General features: G+C 36.8%; 1 long non-coding RNA gene across 1 annotated transcript; it reads left to right on the top strand.

Annotated features, from left to right (window-relative positions):
• The first annotated feature begins 206 nt into the window (after positions 1-206).
• On the top strand, positions 207-3,353 carry LOC147759963 (uncharacterized). The gene is made up of 4 exons (XR_015330969.1): positions 207-395; positions 582-677; positions 1,020-1,406; positions 3,282-3,353. It is a non-coding gene; the product is annotated as an uncharacterized LOC147759963 (long non-coding RNA).
• Positions 3,354-4,393: the final 1,040 nt, after the last annotated feature.

Genomic DNA, 4,393 nt, shown 5'->3' with positions numbered 1-4,393 from the left:
AAAAAATCAAATTAAAATGTCATAATAGGTGTGTGTAAGGTGTGAAATTTCAAACGTGTTATTGGTAAAGTCTCATCTAATGACAAAAATCGTAATTTCCCTTTAAGATATTTGGCAACGGAATGTAACCTGCATGCCTTTGTTTTATTTTGCCGTAAGCTCGGTATCCTGAAATGTCAAAAGATCCACACGTTTCCGAAATAAAAGTGGAAGAAAAGGAAATATTAATTTACTGCGACATATCCTTTGATAACACAACCGACCCAGAGTCTGCAGTGTTCTTCGTGCAGTTTATGTTGGATGGTGTCGTCACACAGAATGCAACGGCCGACCATACAAACAAATTTAGGGCTAAATTTGATATCTGGACTCTCCAATACAACCTTGGAAAACATGTAAGTTTACCGAAAAACTCTATCCAAGACACGAAATGAACACAGAAAATTCTCAAGCTATGTCTACCATTACAAAACCAAACTATATCATATGTATATAATGTATTGTATCCATATTACCAACCTTTACCTAATGTGCGTGCAAATAAACCCATATTGTGACCCTACGATCTTTTATTTTTCCAGATTTCATGCCGCGCAAAGGGCTGGTGGAGGGAATACAAAGCCTCTGGGATGCATAATTTTCGGCACAGTTCAAACAGGGTCTTTGCAGGAGTAAAGGTGACAAATAAATCAATAAAAAATAAACTTAGGTACTATCTGTCTAAAACGAGTACCTTGGTGCTTTAAATTTGTATTTTAAGCAATTTTGTTATCTAACCGCCTGCCACTTTTCAAAGGGAGAGAATTAACACTTTGTGAGGCCAACAAATGTTCTGCTCAAATACCTTCAACATTTAAATTTTAAGGGTCGGTGGAATTGCATGTATGTGGTATTCTACATGAATGCATTCATCAATGTTTGTGGTTAGGTCATCAGTAGTGCTGTGAAATATGGGTATTTTACTTAGATATGCTGTAATAATTGTTTTCTAAAGTAAATTTATTTTTTAACAATTGCAGGTCGTGGAATTTGAAAGCCAGAAAGAAGTCAGCACCATTTTCTTAGATAGAGGAAACCAAAGGCCATTAAAAGTACAGCTGGTGTCAACCCTCCCGATAATAAATTCTAGTCACATCGGTTTTCGCCAAGTTATCTTTGAATATGGAATAAAAGATGACGGTATAGGAATGAGCGATTGTTCCGTCGCGTTTTTAAAAAATGAAACAGCAGTGCAATCACCAATAAGATCTAAGACCTTTGAAATACGTACTTTGTTTACTGGAAAAAATTGGAAAGGGGATTGGCCATTTCGATACTTAACATTTCGTAGTCTGTCTTATAAAAAAACTCAATTTCTGTTGGGAAGAAAAAGCATTTGGGACGGCTACAAGATACCCGAAATCCCGGTAGGTGGTTGGTCATTTTGTGCACATAATGTCATATTGCATGATAACATGATGTTTTAAACACCTGTTTTACATAATTTTACTTAATGTAATGTATGCGCGCCCATAGGCTTCGTTCAGATGTGAACAGATGCGGTTAGTCTTCAGTACTATTATTTGTAGCGACATTTGATCGAAGGTTTTCTTCATTTTGTCTGCTCGCTTGTCGAAAATATTGTGTTAATTGAAAGTTCAAGTGTAAGATCACTCGACAAAGACGTAACATAATATATTTTCTGTTGATTGCTTTTTTTCTAAATTATTAATTTGGAATTTCATTTGGTTGGATGGCAGGGGTGGTTCTACTTTGCTTTTACGTCAATTTTGCTGATACCCCCGTCACACTTAATTGGAATCAGCAGGAATCAAAAAGAATGAGGCTGAATGAAGAATTTTAAAAATTCGCACCACATTCGGGAAAAAGTTTAAATTGACCTTAATTATTGTAAGAGTACCGTTGGAATACTCAGAATGCGCTTGAATTCGCCTGGAATTATGAGTGCACTTTTGGCTGTTTTAGCTCTCAAATGCATTTCCAATGTAGTTGGAAAACTAGGAATATCTATAATGCTGTCAGAAGGCAGTAAGAATATTTAGAACATACTTTGAATGGCGTACTAGTGTAGTTCGATTGCTGGCAAAATTAATATTTCACCTCATCCGAGGCACATTCGAAACATTCTGGCAGGATTTTATACCCCCGTCACACCAGATGCGGAATGATTAAGAATGGCGTCGAAGATACAATTCTTTGAGCATTGCAGGTTATTCGAAGAGCATTCTAAAAATTCCGAGTGCATTCCAAATATTTTTACCCATTCTTGTGGCCGGCCTGAATCTTAAAAACTTTCGAAGTGCATTCCAAGTGGAAAATTATTGAATAGTATTCTAACTACACCATGACTGCATTTTAAATATTCTTACGGTATTCTGGCAACATTCGAAACATTTTGATCACATCCGAGGGATATTCGAACTGGCACGTGACTTAAGGCCCCCGTAACACTTATTCGGAACCAGCAGGAATCGAGCACAACCAGCCAGAATGAATTTATTGAAAAATTCGTGCCATAATCGGGAGGGAATTTCAAATTGCAGTCAGAATATTCCGAATGAAATTCAAATACCGTACAAGTGTGGTTTGACTGCTGGCCGAATACAAGCAGAAGTATGTAAGAAGATGCCTCGAATGATAAATGAAGCGAACTCAAATGCAGTCAACTGCTCCCGTTATGGCTGCCAATGATGGTTTGATATACAGTACAAATAATTCAAACATAATGCACCTGAAAAACCTAAAATACTTGATTAAAATTACTTTCTGACATATTTAGAATGACAAGAATGGGTAAAACTATTTGAAATGCACTCGGAATATTTAGAATCCTCTTTGAATATCCAGGAATGCACAAAGAATTGTCCTTCCGACGACATTCTTGTTCATTCTGCCGCTAGTGTGACGGGGGTGTGAGAGGGGATAACAGGAATCTAGATTAACTTTGCTGATTTACAGTGTAATACGATTAAATACACCGATATGTTTAAATTTAGTACACTGATGACTAATGGGCAGGTGGGCTACATTCAAACAGAGGAACATGTAGTCTGTGACTGCATGCATATGGCTGATGCCGAGAACAGTTTCGCGCAATACGATTGTTATTGCTATTGTCAGGCATATTTTACATGTACTTGTACAGATGTGTGTCCTTCGTATCTCTGTACAGAGACCAATTTTTGGTCGAGGTTTCCTATCACTTTGAATATGTTTTCGAAGTTTTGTACATTTGAATTTCAAGGTAAACATTTTACTGATACATGTATTTGGTTTTACAGATTCGTGTAAAGGAAGAATTTATAGGGCAGTGCTCTTCAATCAATGACCCTCACATTTACACATTCGATGGGTAGTAAGTAGATATTATACAAGCAGAAAAAACTAGTAATGCAGGTTTATAAATCCTGTTAAATGTCGCTTTCATGTAAAGTGCATTCGTTTTTATAAATATGTCTGTTTGTACTTACATATCAATGTATCTTTACTTTAAACATAAACCGAAATTAATTGTTTGAAATGTAAGAAAATATATTAATCTAAATTATGAAGTAAAGTATATTAGTATTATGAATGAAATATGACTGCTAGTATATGGGCGGCGGTTTATACAAAAATGCAAAACACGATTAGTCGTCATCGTTATCAGATCAGTCGAAATGAAAACACGATTAGTCGTCGTCGTTATCAGATCAGAAGGCAAAATACGACTAGTAGTCGTCAAAACGCAACTAGTCATCAAAACGCAACTAGTCATCATCAAAACGCAACTAGTCATCAAAACGCAACTAGTCATCATCAAAACGCAACTAGTCATCAAAACGCAACTAGTCATCAAAACGCGATTTGACGCCAGATGGCGCCCATTGTACGAAAATCTAGGCCAAGTCACATGATCCACAGTGATCAAAATGGCGGACGTTATTGAAGCAACATTATCATATTCCTCGCTCGAACTCGAGAATTATCTCGAGTTCGAGATATTATTATATATATAATATCATTATTAGATTGTACGCGTAGAGATAATTCTCGAGTTCGAGCGAGGAATATGATAATGCTGCTTCAATAACGTCCGCCATTTTGATCACTGTGGATCATGTGACTTGACCTAGATTTTCGTACAATGGGCGCCATCTGGCGTCAAATTGCGTTTTGATGACTAGTTGCGTTTTGATGACTAGTTGCGTTTTGATGACTAGTTGCGTTTTGACGACTACTAGTCGTATTTTGCCTTCTGATCTGATAACGACGACGACTAATCGTGTTTTCATTTCGACTGATCTGATAACGATGACGACTAATCGTGTTTTGCATTTTTGTATAAACCGCCGCCCATACTAGTATAAGGTCTGGAGATTTAGCATCTACAGACTTGACATTTAATAGGGAT

This window comes from Lingula anatina, chromosome 9, assembly GCF_051362555.1.
Source record: "Lingula anatina isolate TDL-2025a chromosome 9, LinAna3.0, whole genome shotgun sequence".
NCBI lineage: Eukaryota > Metazoa > Brachiopoda > Lingulata > Lingulida > Lingulidae > Lingula > Lingula anatina.
Note: the sequence above shows the minus strand (reverse complement) of the source record. Positions and strands in the feature narration are given on the sequence as shown.